The sequence below is a fragment of the Heterodontus francisci genome, chromosome 13 (genome assembly GCF_036365525.1).
Source record: "Heterodontus francisci isolate sHetFra1 chromosome 13, sHetFra1.hap1, whole genome shotgun sequence".
NCBI classification, from domain to species: domain Eukaryota; kingdom Metazoa; phylum Chordata; class Chondrichthyes; order Heterodontiformes; family Heterodontidae; genus Heterodontus; species Heterodontus francisci.
Window position 1 is genome coordinate 17,246,065 of NC_090383.1, and position 27,922 is coordinate 17,273,986.

At 45.2% G+C, this 27,922-nt stretch overlaps 1 protein-coding gene across 2 annotated transcripts in view; it reads right to left on the reverse strand.

The window, feature by feature from the left end:
- LOC137376249 (sodium/potassium/calcium exchanger 3-like) overlaps nucleotides 1–27,922 on the reverse strand; it is a 451,264-nt gene that overhangs the window by 151,807 nt on the left and 271,535 nt on the right. The gene's annotated exons all lie outside the window — the stretch shown is intronic.

Below are 27,922 nucleotides of genomic sequence, written 5' to 3' on the forward strand. Positions count from 1 at the left end.
TCGGAAGGGCCGGGGCGTGTGCCAAAACCTGGAAGGAGCGAGTAGCCAGGGTACACAATAAACTGAGCATGTGGGAGCAGCGATCTCTTTCCATTATGGGTAAGAACCTGGTCATCAGGTGCGAGGTGCTCACATTGTTGTTGTATGTGGCGCAGGTCTGGCCCATACCCCACTCCTGCGCTGTGACGGTCACCCGAGCCATTTTCCGCTTTATCTGGAGATCTAAAATGGACCGGATCTGGAGGGTCACAATGTTCAAACCTCTGGATAAGGGCGGGAAAAATGTACCCAACGTCGCCCTCATCCTGATGACCACCTTCGTGTGCAGCTGCATCAAGCTGTGCGTAGAACCTGAGTGCGCAAACACCAAGGGTCACTACGTGCTGAGGTTTTATCTGTTCCCAGTGTTGCGAAGGATGGGCCTGGTCACATTGTTGCAGACCGTGCCGTACCACCTATCCTTCGTGGGAAAGTTTCTGTGGGAAAACACCTTTGACCACCAATCCATCAGACAGTGGTCTGCACGGAATGTCCTCAAAGCCCCACGGGAAAAGGAGATGGTGGATCCTGTTGGATGGTTCCTCAAGCAGATTGCCAAAGTCATCTGATAGAATGCCTCACCACCAGAACTTTCAAACAAGCACCAAGACATAGCTTGGCTGGTGGTGAGAAGGGCCCTCTCTGCCAGATCCTTCCCACATGCCTGGAATCTCGCCCCCTCCACATGCTGCCCTCGAGGTGGCTGCAGTGGGGAAGAGACAGTTGCCCACCTCCTTCTGGAATGTGTCTTTGCAAAGCAGGTGTGGAAAGAGATGCAGTGGTTTTTGTCGAGGTTCATCCCAAGCAGCTCTGTAACACAGGAGTCTGTGCTCTACAGGCTATTTCCAGGGACGCACACAGAGATAAACATCAACTGCTGCTGGAGGACCATCAATTCGATGAAAGACGCTCTTTGGTCTGCCCAACATTTCCTGGTCTTCCAGCGCAAAGAGTTGTCCACGACCGAGTGTTGCAGACTGGCACATTCCAGGACTACGTGCTGAGGGACGCACTAAAGCTTGGGGCAGCTGCTGCAAAGGCTCAATGGGGAAAGACCACTGTGTAAGGTCCTCCCACCATAGTGAACCGAGGGGCTGGAACCTGTGTAAAACCACTCGGACTGTATGCACCAAAATGTTTTTTACTATGTCATGCCAATGTACATTGCATTTAAAATGGAATGGCTAGAACTGTGAGGCACTTCATGTGCTTCTGTGTCGAAGAAAACTGATCTCTGCTCTACTTCCCGAAATGTGAAATTTGAACTGTTGTGCAATGTATTTTTGCCAATTTTTATGAACAAAGTACATTTTTGGATAAAAAAAACATATACTGCAGGCGTTTTGGTTGCAGCTCAAATAATAGCATTGATTACTAAGTAATAATCATGGGATGGAAAACCAAATATGACTGAATGTGTCTTTAGATTATTTTGCCTGCTCTCTAAAATCATAGAATCATGGGATCTGGCAGCACGAAGGAGGCCATTCAGCCCATTGTCCCTGTGACAGCTCTTTAAATGAGCTTTCCCATAATCCCACACCCCAGCTCTTTTCCCATCACCCTGCAAACGTTTCCTTTTCAAGTATATTAAATTCCCTTCCGAAAGTTACTACTGAGTCTGTTTCCACCACCCTTTCAGGTAGTGCATGGCAGGTCATAACAACTCGCTGAGTAAGAAAAACAATTCTCCTCATCTCCCCCCTGGCTCTTTTGTCAAATTATTCACTGAACGTGGAGCTATTGGAGCTGTTTCTGAGTGATATGATGAGGTGCTATAGGAATGTAAATCTATCCTAGATGTGTTTCAGCTGTATGACTAACGTTAGCTGGAAATACCATTTTCCACCTGGCTTGTGTTATCCATTTAATCCCATGATTAGGAACGGTCAGGAGTCTATTCCAGATGCTGCACTGTAACAAACATATTGCTTGGAATACAGGCTTTTCTCCCTGTACAACCGGTCGCAAAAAAAGATTGTATCTTTTATGTAAAAGGTGTACCAAATTAGTTCAAGAGCTTCAAGGACTTGTACAGTCCAGACATCTGAAGGGATTGAAATGAATTGTTGGGAGTTGCTGAATTGGGAATGGTGACTGCTGGCAGAGATTTTGTGGGGCCGAATTTTCAAATGGCTGCGAGGTGGATGGGCCCGCAATTTCTCGCCACCAGCCAGTTTGCCGCCATGTTCCTGCCATGGGGCCTATAGGGCCTCTCTGCAAATTTTCTTGAGATTTAGGGCTGGATTTTCCCTTCGGGCTCCTGAAACCCACTGTCAGGATCAGATGGGAGTCAGAAGCCTGCACTGTACGGGAATGAATCACTCAATGCAGCCAGAGGGTGGACTTGCTGTCCAATTACGGACGGAGGGCGGGCTCTTAAAGCTTGAGGGCTAATCAGAGGCTTTCCAGCTTGAAAGCAGCAGTAGGATGTCATGGAAGGTAAATGAGGGAGAGGGCGCTTCAAAATGGACGCGCCCTCTCTACAACTTTTTAAAATTTGAAATAAAAAGTGGCTTTTCCAGTCAGACCACCACTGGGAGAGGTGGAAGCCCTCTACAGGGCGGCCTGCGGCTGCTGCTGCACCCAGGCAGGCAGGGAGGGCCTCGAAGCCTACCTGAAACACTGGCCCCCTGGTCTGCCGGCTGTAGGCAGTCTCCAGGAACCTGGAGGCTGACTGGAAAATTGGCCTTATGTGGCTGTTATTTAGTTGTATGGGCTACCCACCACATGCAGGCGGGTAGCCCTGCCACCACATCCCGCCTCAGGGAAAATGCCCTCGGGATGGGATGGAGTGTGAAATCAGCACGCAGGTCAGCGGGCGCTATTTGTAGTGCCCACCTGCCTCTGTTCCTGCCCCTGGCAGGGACTCAAAATCCAGCCCCAGGCCCCTTAAATATGTAATTTAATTGGCCGCTTCTGCCCAGCAACCTCATTGGTTGCTGCAGCTAAGCAGTGCCGCCAACAGAAAAGTGTGTACAATTTTTTTTTGCTTTTTTTTTTTGAATAGTTCAATGTGGAGCAGGAATGCTCCTCCCAGCTCGCCAGGTCTTCTGGGAGTCATTTCCATTTCCCTCCCTCCTCCTTCTTGAGGGCATACCTAAGCACCGTTGTTGGTGAGGCAAGCTGCCCGAATCTCATCCCTTTGAAAGTGGGTGAGCTGCCTCAGGAGGTGTGTTGTAGAGCTGGGATCTCGCCCAATTTCAGGTGGGGCACTGGGCGTCCCAGTTGGGGCCAGTGCTGTCTAGGCCTGGTGAACATAGGCCAAAGCCAATTTCTGTCCCAAAATCACAGCTCGGCAGCACCGCGGAAACACAGCTTGGAGAGCAGAATCTGCACGGCCTACTTTCCAGGCCCGTTAGCCAAGTGACTGCACAACACAAACACTCTGAAGAACTTTACAGAATTTTTTTTTAAAAAGCCTTAATTCGATAATTAAGTTGTTTACTCTTAGAATTCATTGCCAAGGATTTTTGCAGTTAACTTCCTCTGTAAAACATCTTAGAAAGCTCTTTAGATGTCATCGCTTTAAAGTGGATATATTTGTGTTATCTTTTAATCTCTATCTTGAATTACATGAGACAGTGGTTGCTCCCTTTCCTGTTTTCAGATGTGTTTAGGAGTGCCAATACTTTTTCTGCCATGCATCCATATGTCCATTCTGTGTCACTCACTGAGCATTTGTATCAGTATCTTTTTTGGTTGCTAGCTGACATATTTCAAAAAGACGTTCATGTCATCACCTCAAAAACTATACCCTCAGAGTGTTTTTAATCGTTTTCAAAGACGAAATGGGGTAAAAACATTAAAATTTAACGAGGAAAAATGTGCAAAAAAATGGTTGTATGCACTGGCACTAGGTGCATGCCCTGAGAAGTTAAATGTGAGGAAAACAAGCTTTATTACATCTTCCTGTAATAGGAAGGGAAAGGGAATCCTGGCAGCAACCTAGGTAATATTAACTAAATTGGATCAGTAAGAAACAACAAACTCCCAGCAGATCAGGTAAACCAATACATAGCTGCCTCTAGCTCTAAGTAACTGTGCATTTAGCCACTGTAATACCAGTTGTCTATAAACACAGATCATTTCCTTCTCATCTCACAGATCAGCTGGAGAGAGAAGGGTAGTTTTAAGATGGCGTTCGGCTATTGAATTCTACTCAATGCTTCCTGAGTGAAAGGAAGAGAAACAGGATTTGTTTCACTTGTTCCTTCCAATGACATGGTGCTCCGCCTAAAAAGGGTTAACAGAAACCTGACCAATGTTGAGTTGGCACATATGGGCGAGAACTTTGGGCCAGAAGTCAAGGGCATAGCTTTGTGGGATAGACAGTTTCTGGGCTAGTACCATCTGAGCTTCTTGTCTGTGTAGGCCTCTTGGGTGTGTACCCTGAAACGTTGCAGGCCCACAAAGTTCCCATTTCATATATTGCAGAGGCATTAGCCATAATCTTCCAATTTTTTTATTCTTTCATGGGATGTGAACGTCGCTGTCAAGGCCAGCATTTGTTGCCCATTCCTAATTGTCCTTGACAACTTAGTGGCTTGCTAGGCCATTTCAGAGGGCAGTTAAGAGTCAGACACGTTGCAGTGGGTCTGGTGTCATATGTAGAATAGACCGGGTAAGGGCAGCAGATTTCCTTCCCAAAGGACATTAGTGAACCAGATGGGTTTTTAATACAATCAATGATGTTTCATGGCACCATTACTCAGACTAGCTTTCAATTCCAGAATTTCACTAATTAATTGAATTTAAATTCTTCCAGTTGCTGTGGTGGGATCTGAACTCATTGGTTGAATTTTACGCTGCCCCAGTGGATGGTGGCGTGGGGGTGGCGTAAAATTGAGCGGGAGGCTCTGGGAGGCCCACCCGTCCCGCTCCCGCCTCCGGTGAATTTTACCTGTATTTTACCTGTGGCAAGCGGCTGTGCTGGGGACATGAAAGGCCGCCCAGCGATAGCTGCTGGCCTTTCCATGCCCTGGGGGCGGGGGGGGGGGCATGGCAGTCGGGCACAGGGTGCCCGATTGAGGGCCGCCCCCACCTCCCAACCCACCCCCGGGACCCAAAACACCCCCCTCCCCCCAAATGACCACTCCAGCCTCACCAGGGAAGGACCAATCCTCCTGGTGAGGCAAGCCCAACTTACCTCGTCTCCAGGCTCCATGGCGTCGGCTGGCCTGCAGTCCCAGCCGTGGCCACTGCTCCAGGTGGCGATGCTGGGACTAAGAGCTGCTTGCCCGCTGATTGGCCAGCAGCTCACTGAGGCGGGACCTCCTCCCTCAAGTGGGTTGAAGTCCTGCCTCGGGAAATTTAAAGCCTGGGGACCCGTAAAATGCGAGACGGATCCCCGGGCTAGGCGGAAGCAGGTTCGCCACCGACTTTAACGTCAGTGGCGAATTCCTGTCCGCCTAAGGTAAAATCCAGCCCCATGTCTCCAGGGCATTAGCCTGGGCCTCTGGATTACTAGCCAGTAACATTGCCACTGTTTCCTCCAAAGATACAGGGGTGATGCCATAGGACTGAAGAATTGCAAATGTTACACCCTTGTTCAGAAAAGGGTGTAAGGATAAGCCCAGCAACTACAGGCCAGTCAGTTTAACCTCAGTGGTGGGAGAGCTTTCAGAAACGATAATCTGGGACCACATTAACAGTCATTTGGACAAATATGGATTAATTAAGGAAAGCCAGCACGGATCTGTTAAAGGCATGTTTAATAAGTTGCTTGACTTTTTTGGTGAGATGACAGAGGGTTGATGAGGGTAATGCAGTTGATGTTATGTAAATGGAATTCCAAAAGGCCTTGATAAAGTGCCAATAGACAGGCTTGTCAGCAAAGTTAAAGCCCATGGAATAAAAGGGACAGTGGCAGCATGGATAAAAAGTTGGATGACTGAGATAAAACATAGAGTAGTAGTGAAGAGTTGTTTATAAGACTGGAGAAAGGTGAACAGTGGGTTTTCCCAGGGATCGGTACTAGGACCATTGCTTTTCTTGATCTATATTAATGATCTAGACTTAGGTGTACCGGGCACTATTTCAAAAGTTGCAGATGACACAAAACTTGGAAGTATTGTGAACTGTGTGGAGGATCGCTATAGACTTCAAGAGGAGATATAGAGGCTGGTAGAATGGGCAGCCAAGAGGCAGATGAAATGCAGGGAAGTGTGAAGTGATCCATTTTGGTAGGAAGAACAAGGACAGGCAATACAAAATAAAGGATACAATTCTAAAAGGGGTACAGGAGCAGAAAGACCTGGGGGTATATGTGCACAAATCTTTGAAGGTGGCAGGACAGAATCCTGGGATTTATAAATAGGGGCGCAGAATACAAAAGCTAGTATGTTATGGTGAACCTTTATACAACACTGGTTCAGCCTCAACTGGTGTATTGTGTCCAATTCTGGGCATCACACTTTAGGAAGGATTTCATGGCATTACAGAGGGTGCAGAAAAGGTTTACGAAAATGGATCCAGGGGTGAGGGACTTCAGTTACGAGGATATACTAGAGAAGCTAGGGTTGTTCTCCTTAGAGAAAGTTGAGAAGAGATTTGATAGAGGTGTTCAAAATCATGAGGGGTCTGAACTGAGTAGATAGGGAGAGACTGGTCCCACTGGCGGAAGGGTCAAGAACCGTAGGACACCGATTCAAGGTGAATGGCATAAGAGCCAAAGGCAACATGAGGAAAACCTTTTTTACCCAGCACGTGGTTAGGAAATCAATGCACTGCCTGAAAGTATGGTGGAGGCAGATTTAATTATGGCTTTCAAAAGGAATTGGATAATTATATGAAGAAAAAAAATTTCAGGACTATGGGGAAAGGTGGGGGGTGGGGAGGGGGGAGTGGGACTAACTGAGTTGCTCTTGCAAAGAGCTGGCATGGACACAATGGGACAAATGGCCACTTTCTGTGCTGTAACCATTCTATGATTCCATATTTCAAGCTGCGGGTAATAAGACATCAGTGCTCTGCCTCGAGATTTAACCACCAATGTGCTAACACAGAGCGGCCCTTTCGAAACCACTGGGCCCTTGAAATTCACAAACCAGAAATGGAGTTGCTTGGGCTACAACATCCATATTGCTAAAGCCTGCAGCTTTCCTGATCCATAGACAACATTTCGAGCAGCCCTATACTCGGTCTTCTCCTTTCGATAACAACTGCTTGCATTTAATACTGAATATCATCAAGTAGAATCAGTAAGAAGTATAGAGCCACACGTCGCTCACAGTGCTCATCAAGTAAACAGAAGCCTTTTAAATATAAATATTCTCCGATGGTAGCTCCATCCAACCTTTGTTAGGATTCTATCACTTACGGCACTCTCTGGCTTGAAGCTACTGGACCTCTCCCCAGTCTTTAAAGCTGTATTTCATGCTAGTTACGAGAGGCTCAGGCATCATGCATTTCATTAAAATAGTAAAAGGCTTGATTCCTGAGGACTGTGTCACAACTGCTGAACAAATAGCTGACTGGTTCTTTCTGTCAGAATGTTTAGAGTTGGAAGATTATGCCAGCAATGTCTCAGGACCCTGTTGAATTTACAGAAATATTAAGGAAGGGTGGGTGGGGGGGAGGACAGTGCAATTCAAAGTTTACACCTCCCTCACAAAATAAAGACTCCTATTAACTCGAAAATTATTTTGGACCATCTTTGCCTTAGCAGTGAGTTTTGATGGCAAGAGAAGTGCATGAGCCTGAAAGCATGGATAAACTGAAAATATTTCCAACTCCCTTCTCGCCCACCTCGGTTTTCATTTATATCTGCAGCCTTTTAATTGCTGATACTCTTGCTCTAGATCTCCCCCTCATTGCAGGGCCCGGGAACTGGAGCACTGGGGAATAGCGGGTGAAGGAACAGTGCCAAACATGATTCAAATGACATGGTAACACTGCAGTAGCTTTTTCCTTGGTTGGGTGGTAAGATCTAAAAGTGGCATATTTCGGCTCACCCAGTATGAATATTTTGCCATGTTCAAAAACATTTGCCAGCAGCAGCGATGGTTTATGGTGACATCTTGCAATGTAGTTAAACATGGGCTGGAAAGTGTTTTGTGGGGATGGGGAAATAATGTTCATCATGGCCTGGATTGGAAGAAATACTGAGGTACTGAATATGTTGCATCTCATAGTATTACACACCATAGAAAGAGGCCATTTGGCCCAACATGCCTATGCCAGCTCTTTGAATAAGCTGTCCAATTTAGTTCCACACCCCAGCTTTCTCCCTCAAACCTGTAAATCACGTCCAAAAGCCTATTGAAAGTTCCTATGGAATCTGATTCAATGTAGTGCGTTCCAGATCATAACCACCCTCGGCAGAAAATAATTTCTCCTCATTTCCCCTCTTGCTCTTACCCCAATTATTTTCAATCTATGGCCTCTGGTTACCAACCCACTTGCCAAAGAAAACAGTTTCCAACTTCACTAAAGAAGAGGATGGTGCCAATGTCACAATAAAGGAGGAGAAAGAAGAGAAATTGGATAGGATAAAAATAGATGAAGGCGCGATAGTTAAAAGGTTGGAAGTGCTCAAAATAGAACAGTCACCTGCTCCGGATCCTAAGTCGCTGAGTAAATCAAGGGTGGAAATTGTGGAGGCACTGGCCATAATCTTCCAATCCTCTTTAGTTACAGGAGTGGTGTAAAATAGGCATTCAGAAAACAAACCTTCTGTATATCGCAAAAATACCGCCAGCAATAATGAACTCCTTCCTCCCACGAAGATACAATACTGAGTGTGCCTCTGAAGCAGGCTTGTGCTGTCCCTGATGACTCATGTTAACTTTTGCCCTACCGTTTCATCCTAATTCCCCACAGTCTCATTGCAGTGCCAAGATCCCCAAGGTAGAATTATTTTTAACAGAAAGACTGATGATAATTAATAGCAGATGTCAGCACAGCTCTGAGTTCTCCTGCTTTTTTGACAGCTGTATCTGATGGGGAATATAAATCCATGCTCACAAGAGCTATGGAATTCAAAAATCAGGGTCTGTTGACCTGGAGAGAGTGGAGGATGACATGGTGTTATCCAAATGTCACAGTTTAGGTATTCAAAGCACAGTTTCACTGTAAGGGCTGCACATTGCACTGTGTAGGTGAAAGGGTCAGCCATCCCCTAAAATAATGTTAGTGCTCATTCTTGCTAACACAACCAACTGGAGTAATGCCATTCAGACAAGCCTAACACAACTTACATTGCCTCAGTTTGAGCAGGACCGATTTTAACCCAGCTCCATTGAGGGGCATAGACACTAAAATCGGAGTGCTGAATTTACTGCCCCAAAACACACCCCACAAGCCCGTCGGCTGCCATTTTGCCCAGGGCTGTCACAAGGGGTGGTCCGGGTACCCAGCTGAATTAAGCAGCAGCCTCACTACATTGTGTAAGCTGGGGATCCTATCACAGACACAGGTCCCCAAGGCAGGTTGGAAGCAAGAATTGGCAGAGCATGTGCCCAATTTTGCCAGGCGGTGAACTGCCTAGCCAGTGGTCCTTGAAGGTACCACCAGAGGCTGCTAACTAAGCGGCCCAGGAAATGTTTCATTTCATTTTGATGGGGCCCAGGAGGAACAGCCTCGCTCCTCCTGCACCCACGAAGAAAATCTGGCCTGCTGACAGTCCACTCGAGGTCCCTCCCATCCTCTGGATCACCCAGACTCCGATCATGGACATGCAGCTAGATCACAGGGATCTTTGTCTTAAAAAAGTAACTGCAGCCAGTCTTGGAGAAACTAAGACAACATGCGGGCATGCCCCAGAAGATTTCTTTGAGGAAAATTCAAGGGTTTTACAAATTTTTTTTTTGCTGTTTGTCTGTTGTATCGAATTTCTTTGGATGACAACCACTAAATCAGCATTTCCGCTGAAACCGAGAGCTCCGGTGTGAATTTTTCTGTCTCATGTTCCTGTGCAAAAATCGTTTAAAATCAAGTCTGATTGAGTGACTGCACTCCTGCCCTCCACTGACCTAATAGGTTGGACTGAAGAGTGTAAGAACCAGTCAGTCACAGCCTCCAAATGATCCGGTTTGTTCGACCAGCCTCCAGCCGCAAGTGCTGTCTGATTGGTTGATGGTGGTAACTGTTAATGGTGGCTTAACTATGTTGTTAAAGATGCAGAGGTGAAGGACATTGTTTAATTAAGGACTTAGAGCAGATATAAAGACAGCCTGCTGGGACACGCGGGTTGGAGGCAGAGCGATGTAATGCTACATTCTGTGAATAAACAGATTATCGAGAAAAGGATCTGTGTCTAGCTTCATTCTGTACCATTTGGCTTGGATCCATTTATCAGCAGCTTCCCATGTTAATAATGGCGCAGCCCTGCAAGACAAAAGGAAGTCTCTCCACTCTTTGGTAGTACCTGATGTGACTTTTTCCATTTAATTCTTCTGCTTCCATTCCTACTTATACAACAATAAAGTTGGCAGAGTTTGAATTTAAAAATAGAAAAAAGATGCAGTCTGCTGGCTGGAAACAAATGGAAACTGCTGACTTGATTTAAAATATTTAATTACTGTAAACAATAGTGGACCACAAAATGACCCTTTTAATCAGCACAGCCGTCTGGGTTGCTTTAAAGTTTCCCAGATCTGCACCAAAAGCACTCAGTCAAGCTTGTCTCCACCATCAGCTTCTACAAGAGAAGTACCTCAAGGGAGGAGGATTAAGTATTACTTTTGTGAGAATTTCTTTTTAAAGAGGCATCCCTCTGTTTTGGACCACTTATGAGCTAAGTTCCTGCAGCAGGTTTGTCCTGAAAACCCAAACAACACGGCAGTCTGGCTGAGACAACAAGTTTTTATCACACGGGACAAGCACATTCTTCAACCAGTCACTAGGGAGAACTGAACTTTTAATATTTCCTCCCTACTCTGGGAAAAAATTTCCGACAGGATAATGACTGAAATCAGTAACTCCATCATATAAACCAGTACCTCATCATTCAAGGCAGTGTACCCTTCATCGCTAAATTTCTTACACATAAATTGAATCACTGCATTATAAAAAAAGAATACTTTACAATGCCAGTCCTGGATGCATGCTCCTCTGAAATTAAACCAGAAGCAATATCATGAAACTCCTTTAGCAACCCCTTCAATTATCAGGTACGCTGACCTCCTTTTATCTTTAAGCATTTTATGTTAGAATCTATTGCGGGCTTAACCCTATCCTGTTGGCAGTGAGAGTAAATGTATAACCCTCATGAAATGGAGATACCCGAACACTTACCCTGCTCTCTCTGTCATCACTTGTTACCCACTTTAAGCTTTAAACCTGATTGTTTGAGGCAGTCTGGAGGCAGGCATTTTCTGCAGAGTTCTTCTTGGGCATCATGAAATTCACGCCTGTGACATCACAAATTATGGGTGAATTTTGGGTGACATCCTTCATCATATCTATCCTTATATCTGTCTAGCCTGATATCTTTATGTACACTCCCAGTTTGAAAGGGCCATCAAGCTTTTCTGTTAGCTAATGATTCATGTTGCCCACCTTTTATTGAGTATTCCAAACTGGGCCTCCAAGGTAGGTGGTTCTGTTGCATACTTACTGCGCAGGTTTCCCAGCTCTGCTTCCAAGATGGACAATGCTATTGCCCACAAAGTTATCCATCTCGGAGCTAGAAAAACTGGGCCTATGGCCCAATGCCTGTGGCTGCTGCTCAACTCTCACCTTGGCTTGGATCCTAAACAAAAATCAAATACAACCCCCTCCCCTCACACCTCATGCAACAGCAACAAAAGCTGCATTCCTCGGCATTGCCAGAAAGTAGCTTAAACTCCTTTTAAGCATTTTTACTATCAATATCGATCTGATACTGGTTGGGGATGGAGGAAAGAGGAGTTTTATTTACTAAATAAAAGTATTCTGTAGCACTAACCTTAATTTTAAAATCACTGACACAGAAGGATCTTTAATCCAGTTTTCCTCTTAACAGCTGGGAAGGCAACTTTTATGAAGTCGGGGAAATGATAGGACTCAAGGCTAGACATCAGGGTCCAGTTATGGCGATGGGGCATTTCTTGCAGGCTACCGCATGTCACTGTTGGGGAAATCCTAATTTTTTTAATGACAAAGACTGAGCAGTAACCATGTAAAATAATACAGGTTACAATTCTAGGCAGTGAAGAGAATTAATTCTTCTTTACAGCCTCCTCCAGCTCCAAATAAGTGCCTGTACCATCCTCCTTCCTTGGTCTCTCCTACTAGCTCTCATCACTTTCCGCAGCTGTATCATGAGCAGCCATGTCTTCTCCCTGCTGCCCTTTTGCTGCTTCTTGCCCCTCCCTCTGCACTAAGCAGACATGTCTCCACTGCCATTACCCCCACTGCCATCCATCCAGGAAAATCTCTATTGCCATGCAGTTGTCAGCAGCTGTGGATTCTCAGCCATTGAATATAATCAAGAATGAGATCGTTAAATTATTGGACGCTAAGGGAATCAAGGAAGACGGGGGTAGGGCGGGAAAGTGGAGATGAACTGGAAGATCAGTCATGATCTAATTGAATGGCAGAACAGGCTCGAGGGGCCACATGGGTTACTCCTGCTCCTATTTCGCATCTTCTTATACCTTCTCCCACCATTTTCATTGCATAGGATTTTCCTCCCAGTTTTCCCATGCCCAAAAACAGGCCTCCTCAATGCTGTCAACATGATCCCAGTTTGGCACACCCTGATTCCACCCTCTTGTCAATGCTGCTCCCAATACCTTCTCCCAATGCTTGCACATTCAAGCACCCTCTCCCACAGATAAGGACTCCCACACCTATATTCCAATACTTCAACATCCATTCTTACTCTTGGCTGAGCCTATTATCTCATCTGAGGGTTTCCACATCTCTGGACAACCATCTCAACCCAAAGACCTCCAACGCTGTTATTCACAGTTCCTATAACCTACCTACCTATCTCTGTATCGTGGGCTTCAAAAAGATATGAGAGACAAAGCAGCTATTAAATATTCACTTAATTAATCAAAGCCACTAATTTTGATTAATTAAAGGAAATATAAGGAAATTACTAACATGTTCTCAGGGAAATGCACGACAGAAATGTGGAGGTTGTTTAGGAAGCACTTGCTGCGACTGCTGGATAGGTTTGTCCCGATGAGGCAGGGAAGGGATGGTAGGGTGAAGGAATCTTGGATGACAAGAGATGTGGAACAGCTAGTCAAGAGGAAGAAGGAAGCTTACTTAAGGTTGAGGAAGCAAGGATCAGACAGGGCTCTAGAGGGTTACAAGGTAGCCAGGAAGGAACTGAAGAATAGACTTAGGAGAGCTAGAAGGGGACATGAAAAAGTCTTGGCGGGTAGGATTAAGGAAAATCCCAAGGCATTCTACATTTATGTGAGGAACAAGAGGATAGCCAGAGTGAGGGTAGGGCCGATCAGGGATAGTGGAAGGAACTTGTGCCTGGAGTCGGAGGAGGTAGGGGAGGTCCTAAATGAATACTTTGCTTCAGTATTCACTAGTGAAAGGGACCTGGTCGTTTGTGAGGACAGCGTGGAACAGGCTGATATGCTCGAACAGGTTGAGGTTATGAGGGAGGATGTGCTGGAAATTTTGAATGATATGAGGACAGATAAGTCCACGGGGCCAGACGGGATATTACTGGAAGCGAGGGGAGAGATTGCTGCGCCTTTGGCGATGATCTTTGTGTCTTCACTGTCCACTGGAGTAGTACCGGATGATTGGAGGGTGGCAAATGTTGTTCCCTTGTTCAAGAAAGGGAATAGGGATAACCCTGGGAATTATAGACCAGTCAGTCTTACGTCGGTAGTGGGCAAATTATTGGAGAGGATTCTGAGAGACAGGATTTATGATTATTTGGAAAAGCATGGTTTGATTAGAGATAGTCAGCATGGCTTTGTGAGGGGCAGGTCATGCCTCACAAGCCTTATTGAATTCTTTGAAGATGTGACAAAACACATTGATGAAGGAAGAGCAGTGGATGTGGTGTATATGGATTTTAGCAAGGCGTTTGATAAGGTTCCCTATGGTAGGCTCATTCAGAAAGTAAGGAGGCATGGGATTCAGGGAAAGTTGGCTGTCTGGATACAAAATTGGCTGGCCCATGGAAGTCAGAGGGTGGTAGTAGATGGAAAGTATTCAGCCTGGAGCTTGGTGACCAGTGGTGTTCCACAAGGATCTGTTCTGGGACCTCTGCTCTTTGTGATTTTTTTAAATGACTTGGATGAGGAGGTGGAAGGCTGGGTTAGCAAGTTTGCCGATGATACGAAGGTTGCTGGAGTTGTGGATAGTGTGGAAGGCTGTTGTAGGTTGCAACGGGACATTGACAGGATGCAGAGCTGGGCTGAGAAGTGGCAGATGGAGTTCAACCTGGAAAAGTGTGAAGTGATTCATTTTGGAAGGTCAAATTTGAATGCGGAATACAGGCTTAAAGACAGGATTCTTGGTAGTGTGGAGGAACAGAGGGATCTTGGGGTCCATGTCCATCGATCACTCAAAGTTGCCACCCAAGTTGATAGGGTTGTTAAGAAGGCGTATGGTGTGCTGGCTTTCATTAACAGGGGGATTGAGTTTAAGAGACGCGAGGTTATGCTGCAGCTTTATAAGGCCCTGGTTCGACCACACTTGGAATATTGTGTTCAGTTCTGGTCGCCTCATTATAGAAAGGATGTGGAAGCTTTAGAGAGGGTGCAGAGGAGATTTATCAGGATGCTGCCTGGACTGGAGGGCATGTCCTACGAAGAAAGATTGAGGGAGCTAGGGCTTTTCTCATTGGAGCGAAAAAGGATGAGAGGTGACTTGATAGAGGGGTACAGGATGATGAGAGGCATAGATAGAGTGGATAGCCAGAGACTTTTTCCCAGGGTGGAAAGGGCTATCACCAGGGGACATAATTTTAAGGTGATTGGAGGAAGGTTTCGGGGAGATGTCAGAGGTAGGTTCTTTACACAGAGAGTGGTGGGTGCGTGGAATGCGCTGCCAGCGGTGGTAGTAGAAGCAGATACATTAGGGGCATTTAAGCGACTCTTGGATAGGTACATGGATGATAGTAGAATGAAGGGTGGGTAGGTAGTTAGTTTGATCTTCGAGTAGGTTAAAGGTTCGGCACAACATCGTGGGCCGAAGGCCCTGTACTGTGCTGTACTGTTCTATGTTCTATGCCTACCATATTCCAATAACACAATTTGACTCAATTGTTTTGATTCAATGGCCCCAACAACACACTCCTTTCCCACACTTTCCAGATCTTGAGATTCTCTTTCCAATGGTTCCAGTATCCATTACCCCCCTCTCAGTGTTTGTAAATCCAAGGACCCAATCTTCCAGTCCACCAACAACCTAGGACCCCTTTTCACGCTCCCAGTCCCTGCAACCCCCTACTACTAATCCTAGCCCCAAAGGATCCTCCTCCTTTTCGCATTCCAGACAGTTGACCTGCTCCCAGTTTTCCCACATCCTAAAACCCTCTCCCACTGCCCCAGGCTGCAATTCTACCTTCCCTCTCCTGCCAATCCATCACATTACTCCCATTCTCCTGGACCTTGGGATCATCCTCCCATTACTCTGCAACATTGCCAGACATAACCATCCCTCTGCTCCTCCTATACCCCACCCACCTGCTACCCCACCACACTTCAAGGATTCCCGGACTCCAGCAGTTTGAAATAAATTGCTGATGGTCACTACTTTTTCTTTTGAAAATGTTACATTGCACTGGAATGGGAACAGATGCTCGTGGACTTAGGAGTTTCATTGGAATTCTGCATTTGGTGATGAATGGAGCAATTTTGAAAGGGTGGTAGATTTAAACTATGTGGCTCATCCTAGTTACTACAGCTATTTTACATCTCTGATACGAGCAAAAACAGTACTGAAAATCTCTCTGATTAGTTTGCCATACAGCTCTCTCCCAGCAGCTTTCCTTGACCCTGCTGTGTGCGTCTCACCTCCAAGTTCCTCTGTCTCAGGAGGCTCAGCCTCTGATGCTGTCTCCTCCTTAGGCATCTCAATTTTCATACCTTTTCAAAGAGCAAAATTATAGAGGGCACATCAGAACACAACAATTTGTGAGGCAACTTTGAGAGTATACTGGAGGGAGCTCCCAGGCAGACCTAGGCATCTGGACCTTATCATCAGCATAGCAATTGGCTGTTCAACTTCAATTTGCATGCAATAAGAGTGCTATCATTGAGTCAATTTGGTATTCTCAGTTGGTAGCACTCTTGCCTCTGAGTCAGAAAGTTGTGAGTTCAAGTCCCACACCAGAGACTTGAGCACATAATCCAGAGTGCCACTTCAGTGTGGTACTAAACGAGCACTGCACTCTCCTTTGAATGAGACATTAATACTGAAACCATGTAAATATAAAATAACCTACAGCATTCTTCTTTGAAGAAGAGCAGGGAAGGTAGGGGAGTTCTTCCCAATGTCCTGGCCAATATTTATCCCTCAGTCAAAGTCAATGGAACTGATTATCTGGTCAATTATCCCATTTTTGTTTGTGGAACTTTGCTGCAGACAAATTGGCTGCTGTATTTGCCTACATGACAGCAGCGTCTACATTTCAAAAGTATTTCAGTCACAGTGAAGTGCTTTGGGGCACTCGAAGTCGTGTAAAGAGCTACACGGGCCGAGTGGCCTCCTTCTATGCCGTAAATGACTCTATAAGTGGAGGTTTTTCTCTCCATTCGACTCTCTAGATAATGTCACAATGAAATCAGCAATTCACTTTGCAGAGTCCAGCATTAGTCCTCCTCATCTGCCACTGTAAAATACCCCTATTTTACAGTGCCTTGTTTTACATGGGCAGTTCCTATGGTGGAGGCAATACCATTTAGAATAGATTACATTATCCAGTCTAAACCCAGCATTTACACTGCTGAATTCATTAGAGTGGTTGCATCTTCCTCTCACCCTTACTTCTAGCAGAATCTATAGTGGGACTTAAATGGAGTGGAAGCAGATCCAGGCTATGTCCAAAATTCAAACTCTTCCCCCCACAACCTTCCACAAAGATAGGCCAAGCTGCCACCCTTCCAAATCATCTGACCATGGTTTATGGGCACAAATTTTACCATCTTCTTTCCTGGCTATGTGCACCCCTTCCCCCTGTGCTAGCAGCAACCCCGAGGAACAATGTAACCTGACTCAGTAAGCAACATTACGTGAGATCTACTCTGTTGCTAAAATGTTTTGAAGTCAGCTGTACTGTTGATTGGAACACAGCACAGAGGAAGTTCTGTTTTAGAAGAAAAAAATCAGCCATTCCATTCTTGAGTACTGTCACAGGCTTGATCCATGTATTCATATTTGTAGAAGTTTTCAAAGTGCTGGCACTATGAAATTAGCAAGTGATAATAAGCCAAGCCTGAGATTTAATTTGAAGGACCTGGAAATGTTAAGGATAAATGTGCATTTATGTTTCTTGAAAATACATTTCTGTATGGGTTGGAGATGAATTATACCACAATATCTTCAAATAACCACCATCTGGTTATTTGAAAGATGAATTCTATGCAGCTGTAGTTTGTCCACTGCTGGGAGCAACACACCACATCAGCTCAACTGCGTAGCTGGTTGCAATGGGATGGCATGTTATAGGATGCGATTTGAACTGAAGATCAAAAACCCTATCGGTCACAGTGATTACTACTGGGGCAACGGAAGATGAAATGTCGCCCAGTGAGTATGACAGGCCAGGGATTGAAGTGTGCACAGTGAATATTCTGGAATTTTGCTTCATAATTTTTTGGGGACAGCAAGTGTTTATGCAGAATATTCCCAGGAGAAATGATGCTTCAGTTTCTCTATTTCTTACACTTGATTCTCAGGACTTCTCAAAGAGACGGAAAAGGATGAGCTGATGGTGGCTGTTCTCTGGTAGGCTCATCTCCAACTGCTTTCAACACAGTCCACGCCTCCAACCTTGGAGGAATGAAACACCATTTTTAACTGTGTTTCATTGCAAAGTATGGAAAAACAGAAGATGAAAAATATTAAAACATATTTACACACTCATTCTCATTCACTCTTTACCTGTAGTTAATACAGTTCTGCTTTGCACCATCTTTGCACTCAGATAACTCAAAGCAAAGTTAAATCCTAGACAGAGCATTTGCAATTACATCATTCTCCCCACAATGTGGATAATTTTTAAATGATGAGGTTGCAATAGTAAACTCCATCGGAATGGTCTGGCATTCTGTTTTTTGAATTTTTCCACAAAGGCTAGGGGGTTATGAACAGTATATACCAGTAGCTCTCTGTAGTCATGGCGGACATAGACCTCAAAATGCTTAAGAGCTAATAATAAGCCCAGGTTTCTTTTTCCACTGTTGAATATCTTTTTTGGTGCCGATTTAGCTTTTTTGAAAAGTATCCCACTGGCCTTTCTATGCCTGATTCATCATCTTGTAACAGGACTGCACTGACCCCCAGGTCACTGGCATCAATTGCCACCTTGAAGGGCTTAGAGAAGTTTGGGGTAGCCAACACTGGTTCATTGATCAAAATGGCTTTAGCCTCTCAAAAGATGCTTAGAACGCTCCTGACCACACTACTTTGGTTTTATTTTTTTGAAGCAAATCCGTCAGGGAGCAGCTATAGTACTAAAATTTGATACAAACCTGCGGTAAAAACGACACCTTCCCAAAAACCTCATGATTTCTCGCTAAGTCTTCGGGGTAGGGAACTCCACCAATGTTTGTACCTTAGCTGTTCTTGGCAACACTTGTCCTTGCCCTTCTATATGCCCGAGGCAGGTTACTCTAGCTTTTGCAAATTCACTTTCAGCAAGTTTTATTACCAAATCAGCAACTGTAATTTTCTAAACAGAGCTTCTAGTTGTTCAAGTGGTCCTTCCAAGTGTCACTGTATACCAGCATAACATCAAGGTAAACCACACCGTTAGGAACACTGGCTACCACTTGGTTCATTAGTCTCTGAAAAGTGGCTGGGGCATTTCTTTAGTCCAAATGACATCACTTGGCATTGGAAAAGACTGTCTGGTCTGAGCCTTAATCAGAGACAACTTCCTAAACATTTGCTTCGGATTATCCAAATCCCCAAAGAAAGTTTCAGATATTCGGCTGTCTGTGGTGCCAATTTTACCTTCGACCATGGAATTTGTTTAGCTATTGTTCGGATCACTACACATGAAGGAAAACTCCCTGAAACCTTTTCTTGCAACTGCTCTGTCTGTTTAACTTCACTTGGTTTTTCCGTGACTACTGGAGAAGCTACTACCTTCGCTCTGGCCGAATCATTCCCCAGGAGTAAGTCAACTCCATCTACAGGCAAACTATGGACAACTCTTACAGTTACCATTTCCAGACACTAGGTTACACTCTAGGTGCACCTGATACAAAGGTACAGGTATATACTTGCCGCCGATACCATTCACTGAAACCATGGCATTCAGTGTGCTCTCTGGTGGAAATTTATGCCTTTCCCCAGCGACAGAGTTTGGGTTGCTCCTGTGTCCCTAAGTATAACTATAGGTTTACCTGCCTCACTTGAGGGATAATGATCTACATTTTCTTTGACAAGAATTCCCTATAACTCTCAGGTATCTTATTCACGATCCCCGCACTCACAGCTGATTTTGTACTTGGCTTTATATCTGCAGTCAGACCTAAAGGCTGATCTGTCGTACTATCAGTCAGGGCCCCTTTCTCTGCATTGGCCTTGTGTACCCCAATAAGTCCCATGGATTTACCCCGCAAATTCCAGCATTCTACACAAAGGTGTCCCACCTTGTGGCAATGGTAACACTTAGGTTTTTGGACCTCACTTCCACCCTCAGCAAGCTTCCTTTCTAGCTTGAGGAGGAGATCCTGAGGTGTTAGCTGTCCCTTCTTCTCCCCAGCTACTTGTCTTCCTTTCATCCTCCCACCTTCTATCCTTCTCAGGTTTGTGGGGTTGACAGACAAAGGGTTTGGGCTTGTCAACAAGCTTGTAATTATCAGCGATCTCAGCTGCCTCACTGGCTGTTGAAACCTTCTGGCTCTCTACATGGGTTCTAACTAACAGAGGAAGTGAATTTTTAAATTCTTCCAGCTGTTTCCCTAAGGTTCTCACATGTGGCCTCTAACTTTAATTCCCACATCCAACAATCAAAATTAATTTGCTTTATCCTCTCAAATTCTATATATGTCTGCCCATGCTGTCTCCGGAGGTTTCGAAATTTCAGCCAGTAAGCTTGAGGGACTAACTCATATGCAGCGAGAATAGCCTTTTTTGCCATCGCATAATCGGCAGAAACCTCCTCAGAAAGCATGGCATAAACTTCATGAACTCTGCCCATCAACCAGCTTTGCACATGCCATGCCCAGCTTTCCTTCGGTCACTTCAATTATCTGGCTAACTTTTCAAAAGAACTGAAAAATGCCTCCATATCCCTTTCCTCAAACTTCGGAAGGGCTTGCACAAATTTAAACAGTTCTCCACTGGGTCCTGGGCCGGAGTCAGATCTTTCCTCACCAGAATTTTCCTTGGAGCCATGGCCACTCTTTTGACTTAGATCCAGCCTTTTAACTTCCAATTCCCTTTCTTTTCTTTCTCTTGGAAATGCTCCCTCTTTTGCCCTTTCCTCTCTGTCAAGTTCATGTTTTTTCATTGTCAATTCTCTTTCCTGCTCAAGCTCACGTTTTTTTATTTCCATTTCCTTTTCTTTTTCAAGTTCAAGCTGCCTCATCTGCAACTGAATTTTAGCTAATTCAACTATCATCTGGTTCTCCTTTTTTTCCAATTTCAAATGCTGTGGTATTACTTCAATTATGTCTGCTTTCTTAGGTCCTGGTTTTAATTCTAACTCCAATTCTGCTGCCAATGCTATTCACTTAATCTTGGTTAAGTTTCTCAATTCACTCAGGGATAAGTCCTCCTTCTCCAGAAAGATCTCAGCAACTGACCAAGACGTTCTGGTAGTGCAAACTTTATGCTAATGCACAAGAAACCTGGTTTTTCCTTTTCCTCTTTTCAATTATTTGTGCCCCTCTAACAATTACACGTCATCGGCTTTGGGTTATCCCACACAGAACCCCCAGTTATATGTTACAACCGAGGCGGGAGAAGTGCACTGTCTTTTCTAGTCCCACTTCTCCACAGGTCACAACATATATTTTTAAATGTTTACCCAGTTACTGATACGGTCAATCATATACTCTACTCTTTATCCCAGAATGAAATACACCAACCAGGTTTCTTTAATAAACAACAAAATTATTAGTTTATTATAAAACAAGACTTATCCAGTAAAGAAGCAATGCATGAACACACAGATTGAAATATGAAAGTTCCCTTTTAAAACACCTCACCCACAAACTCATGCACACTGAAAAAAATACAGAAATTTTCTCGGCAGAGCTCTGTCGCAAAAAAAGACAAAAAAAAATACTTTGGCTGAATACTTCTGAATTCTTGAAGAAAACGGATGAGATAAGTTGTGTCCCAAATTGACATGCAGTCTGGTATCCCAGTACACGTAGACGGGTCACTGGGATCTTTTCTGGAGCAGTTCTTTTCAACCGCATCTCATGATTAATCTGGCAAGCTTTCCAGGAGCGTCTCAGGAGAAATGCTGCTTTAATTTCTCTATTTCTTATACTTGATTCTCAGGCTTCTCAAAGAGATGGAAAAGGATGGTAGACTTTTCTCCAAATGCTTTCAACACAGTCCACACTCCAACTGAGCCAAAAGAATATCTCAGAAGCAAAATCAAACAGCAAGTCAGAACTTCCTGACCCTCATAAATCGTGACATCACTTCTCTGTAAACACCTTCCCCAAGTCATCAAGGTTTATGTTGTTTATTGAACTTAAAGGATTTAATTTCCAGTAAAGGGTGTTTTCCAGCAAGACCTCTTTAGTAGCTGAAGAGGCAGGAAAGGAGGTCAGGAGAAATCATTTTATTTTAGCCCCCCACCAAGAATTAGAGATACTCATGCACCTGAGCCTTTCAGACCAAAGACACCCCGCCCCCTTCCTCTGCCCAACTACCCCAAGAAGAAGATCACAGAACATTTTACACTCAGTTATCCAGTTTAGTTTCAGGTTTGCTCATCCTGTACATCAATAAGAAACTTCTTCACATGCCATTCATAATACCGTAACATAATATAATATCATGACCATGGCTATCTGGCATCACTGGCATTCCCAGTTCTGGTTTCACGTTCAACTCTTCCTCTTTTGCTCCCCTTCTGTCCAGTTTCAGAGCTGCTTGCACCCCTCAGGTATCTCACTCAAATGACCATTCTCTGCGTATCATCCCGGACACTCACACATTAATGGGTTATTCAATGGAAAGAATATCAAGGCAAGGTCTAATGCTGGCTTCAGCTGACCTCCACACCTGCATACCCCTTCCTATGCAGGGAGCACTGTATGGTGAGCAGGTAAACTGGCTGACGGACACTGAGGGCACTTCCCAGGTTGAGATCGGCTAAGTTCAGTACAAAGCAGGGGCTGAAGCTGGGACTTGCTGGTCTGTATAATTCAGAAGCGCACAGGGCAATCCATTTACCCACATTAAGCTTGAATTTCAATTCTTCCATGAGAATGAGAGACTCCTAACTCATGAGTGACAAATAGTCGACACCCAGAACATGTTTCCCAGTGCATATTGGAGAAGGGTGGGAGGTTTGAGCCCCTCAGCATCTCAATCAGATCATAAAGAAACCTCTTCAGCTGCCCAATCTATCATTCCCACCAGGAAGCTTGGCACAGGTTCTCTCCAATTAGACTAACAGGGTAACAGCCTCCTCCCTCTTTTCAGTGCTAGAGAATGTGTTCGCAAAAGCATAAAAAATGTTAAGAGTTACTCCCTTGCTGCCAGCCACAAAAGTGAGATTTGGACGGGGTTCTTGGCATCAGTTAGAAACCAGTATTGGACATCAGCAGTGCCAATTTCAATTTGCTCATTCCAAATCCATGCTTTGTGTAAATTATTTCTTTGGATATTTGCAAAATTTGACTCCTTTCGGAATGATTTGGATTTGGGATTGACGTTCAGTTCTCACTCCTATTGGCAGTGAGTGCAGGACAGGAAATGATCAATTCCTATTCTGCTTTTCCAATTTTGTCCCTTCGCTATAGCGATCAGAGGGAAATTGCTGCCCGTTCCTGATACCTGTCAATTGTTTGCATCCCAATAATGCTCTTTGCATAGTCAGTAAAGTCTGTCCTGACCTAACAGGTCCTGTTAAATGTAAAGTGGTTATAGCAGCAGGTCCTGATATGTCAGTGAGACTGACAACACGATGTCCATCCTCTGCATTGAATTTAGTTGCTCAATGTAAAAGTCTCCATAGTAGAAAGATTCACAGTTGCTAGTGAAGGAGCAAAGTGTCCCGAGTTTCAACATGCCAGCTAGTTCATGGGTGCGAAACTTTAAACCCTATTTTTGATGCATGGAATAAGCATGTTCTCTCTTGGTTAGCTGTGTGGCTCCTATTAAAGATAAAGTACTGAATGGGGATGAAGACTGGAAATTTCACTGGGAGAGACTATGAGGATGATTGGAAATAGAAAATGCCAAGAGTGGCAGAACTGCAGCCAGCAGGCCACATGTGACCCCAAGGCCCTGGTAAATCAGTTCTGTTTGCACTTACATTTTTTATTTGTTGGTTTGCCCTGTTTGAAATCTGTGGGCCTGGAGCTTTGACAAAGATTTTTTTCAGTACTTCCTGTCTCAGTCAAGGATAAATCCAAAATCAGAAAACCAAGATTTATTAATATCAGCATCTCTTGGACTTAAACTTTAGGGAGTCAATTTTAACTGCTCTTGCCCCTCTGGAAACGAGGCGTAGGCAAGGGGCAGCAGTTAAAATGAAGCAGGGAGACAGACCCACTCTGTGCTTGCTCCTATCTGGCTGACTGCAATTTTAAATTGCAGGCAGCAAAGACGCCTGTCAGAAGCCGGTGAGGTCCTACTTTAAATATGTAGATCAGGCTCTGATGACATCATCAGGGCCCGGCCGCTATTTTTAGCGGAGGCCTACAGCAGGCATAGGCACCAACATGTTGCACCACGGACATCTGACAAAATTTCTGACTCAGCCACAGACATGAGGGCAATTAATCTGTGTATATAAAGTGTATAGCCAACCTAATGCCATCAAAACACAGTCCGATTTAAAACACATTTCTCCCTATTTAGTCAGTTACCTGGTACTGTTTTTGTTTGCACAAGTAGTCAATGTCGGTCCGCACACTTGATGAGCGATGCAGAGAATTCGGACAGATGCCCATCTGTCAGGACTGATCTTGAATTCTTTCTCTCTCCCCTCTCTCTCTCTCCTCCCTGTGTTCATCTCTCTCTCCTCTCTGTGTCGCTCCCCCCCCCCAACGCTGTGTCCTCTCTCTCCCCCCTCTGTGTTCCTCTCTCTCTCCCTTCTCTCCCTCTCCCTCCTCTGTTCCTCTCTCTCCCCTCCTCTGTGTCCCCCTCTCTCCCCTGTGTCCATCCCTCTCCCTTCTCTGTCCCTCTCTCGTCTCTCTCTCTTTCCCCTCTCTGTTTCTATCACTCTTCCCTCTCTCCCTCTCCCCCTCTCTCTATACTCCCTCTCTTTCTGTGTGCCCCCTCTCTCTATGCCCCCCTCACTGTTTACTGACCTCAGCTGGTAAACAGACGCACTATTGCACCATTGCTAAATTAATGTCACTAGCATCTTTAATACTGGCATAGCACCTACAGCCAATGCTTCTAACAACTACCACCATCTTTAGTGCTGGCAAACCGTCTTCAGCCAATGTTTCAAACTGTGTCGCCATCTTTAATGCTGGCGATCATTCCTCAGCCAATGTCCGTAACGAGCACAAAAGCAAACTACTGCAAATGCTGGAAATCTGAAATAAATACTCAGCAGGTGAAGGAAGAAGCCAATGGCAGATTTCTGAAGTCCCAATGTTGGAAATTTTGTCATTTGGCGGAAATCTCATCCCTGAATTTAAAATTACCACGGACCTCAAAATTTTTAACTATGGATGCTGGCGTCTGTGTCTGGACACGTTGCCAACCCCTGGGTGTGAGCAAGGTAGCAGTGGCAGCCTCCTCACCAGGCCAAAGCCACTAGGGCCTGTACCTACATCTAGAGCTTCGCGGCCTTCAGGGACACCCCTACAGTGAAGGCTGCTCTTCTGGAGCTGGAACAGAAACACGCAGTTGGGGGCACTTTGCATGTGGTCCGTTGTTAACTCTGGGTTGGGAATACTTAATGCTGACTGCAAAAGAGCGCTTCAAAAATATGTAATTATCTTCCACTTAAATATGAGCCAAAAATCAGCAATCATCACATTCGCTGGAATGAATGCAGATGGGCTTCCTGCAGCTACATACAATGAGCCTTAATTTTTTAATGTTACGCCTGATTGTGATGAAGCAGTTTCAACTCGATGCCGTTGAGCAGCACAGTTTAATTATTTTGAGATGTAAATAGCGTGAGGCACAAAGGCTCCTACTTCAGGTGGGAATGTAGAGCATTTGTAAATTTAATCAACGGGTAAACAACTGCAATCAGCTTCAAATCTAGGTGATTACTGCAAGCAAAAAGTTGTTGAGTGCAAGGCGGAATGATCATTCTAATTCAGAAGAAACATGCACAGCTCAGCCTAGTTTACAGGTCCCTCTCACCTAGAATGCAGGCAGGGCTTAAAATTTTTTTTTTAAAAACAGTGGCAAGTGCAACAGTACAACATTCAGAGCTTTAAGGAGACGTATCACAATGGCAAAAGGTGCCCTGAATTCACCTCCCTGCATTTTATAATGAGAGTGAGGCAGAACGACATCTGTGCAAGTCATTTGCCGCAAGCTAAGTATTTTCCATTTGATTTAAAATAGAAAAACTGCCTTGAAGAAAACCTGGGCAATTGCGAGAACTGCGATTGCAATCAACTTCAAATATTTTTACAGTCAACAACTGAACGTGCAGAGATCAGATCTCACCTTGATTCAGCTAACTACAGAACCTTCTTCAAGAGGAAGAGAATGAATAAACATGCTAAACTATCCCTATTAGCATGCTTGCTTGACTTTTCTTCTAAAGCTGATTGGCTCTGCACTTGAGATGAGTATGTGTTCCCTCATAAGGCATGCCTCCTGCCCACATTCGGCTGGCTATACCCATTGTTTATGTGTCCCATTGTCCCTTTCCTCTCTGTGTTTCCAGCCAGTGGAAGGGCAGTCCCTCTGATGACTTCCCCATTCAGTGATTCACTAGTAGGCCTAACAGAAAAATCTGCTACTTTTTCTCTCTGGGTGAGCTTTGGTTACTCCTGTTTTATGACTTGATGGAGCACATGATGAGAAGTGAAGCATTGTACTTGAACTGGATCTCCACCACATTGGTTATACAGTGATACCAATCATAGCGAAAGCTCAGCCACCAACACCAAGGGCTGAATTTTTTCAAGGAGCTAGAAGTCCCGCCACTGGAGGCGAAAGAGAGAGCTGACCCTGTTCGGGTGGGCAGTGGGACCCTGGGGTGGCATTTTGCCAGCAGCAGCCAATTAACAGGCTGTGGCCAGGGCCGCCACCCAATTGAGGATGGCGACCTGCCCCCTATGGCTGCCAGGCCAATCAGAGGGTTGGCAGCTCAGCAGCCTTGGCACTGCTAGTGATGGGCCCTGCTGAGGCTGCAACAGGGAGAGAGCGCCTCAATGCTAAGGTGCCCTTGAAGAGAAAGTAGGTTTTTGGGTGGAACTGGGGCCAGGCAGGCAGGCATTCAAGGAGGTAGTGGGGGGAGGGTGTGGGGAAAGCATGTGGTGCGCCAGTGGTGCCAGCCTCGGGGGGGCCATTGCTGCCAGTGGGGCCCCTCCATGGACCATAGAGCACTCATTAACAAGGGCCCCCCCCCCAGGAAGCCGCTGGCGGTCTCCCCATGCGGCAGCGGATCGTCCTGATGCAGGCAAAATGCCCGCGGGGGTCAGGAGGTGACCCTTAATTGGGCCATTAAGTGGCTCAATTGGCTGCCTGGTGAGCAACCATGCTGCTAAAGCTTCTGTTGTTGGCAATATGCCATGGCGGTGGGGAGATGTTGGGATCCCCTCCCGATGCCATCCCCCGCCATATGGCCAGCTTTTCCACCTCCCAGCCCGTCTCCAATGGGCCAGGAAAATTCAGCCCAAGTTCCGTTCACCTACTACTCCCACCCTCACAGATCTATACAGGTGGCCAGTCTCCCCACACAGTGAATTTAAAATCCCCGTCTTCAAATCCAAATCCCTCCACAGCCACATCCTACTTCTACTCCTTTCACCTTTATGCCTTCCCTTCATTCCTCCCACCCATCATATCATCATTGATAGATAAACCTTCAGCTACCACTGGCCTACTCTCTGGAACTCTTTCTGTAAACCCTTCGATCTCGCCACATCTCCTTCGACCGAGAAAATTTTTCTTAAAGCACTGCTTTTCGGCAGGGTTTCCAGTCACTCTTCCCAACTCTCTCACCATTTCTTTTAACAGTTTAGTAACCTTTTTTCCCTCCTCTGTGACATGCTGTGGCTAAGTTTTCTACATCATAGGCACTATACAATACAAGTTGTTTTTGTTGGGTGTATTGAATCAGCCCAGGGAACAGTGAAGGGACAAATTAACCAAGGTTCTCCCTCTTGGTTAGTACTTCTACTGGAAATTGCACTGTGTGTGGACTTTAACCGAGCCTAAGAATTGATCTGTCTGTGATGCTACTGGCAATGCTGGAATTGTCTCCCCTCGTCACTGTCTAAGCTCACACTTAGGAATAGTCAATTGGATTAGTTATCAGAAGGTCGACAGCACCTGCGGCACCAACATGACTCACCGGCCTCAGGAGAGGAAGGGAGGGGAAATAAATCAGAAAAAATGATTAGCTTTGTTGTCATACAACTTATTAGACATTGCTCATCTTCAGGCTCAATCCCTTTTC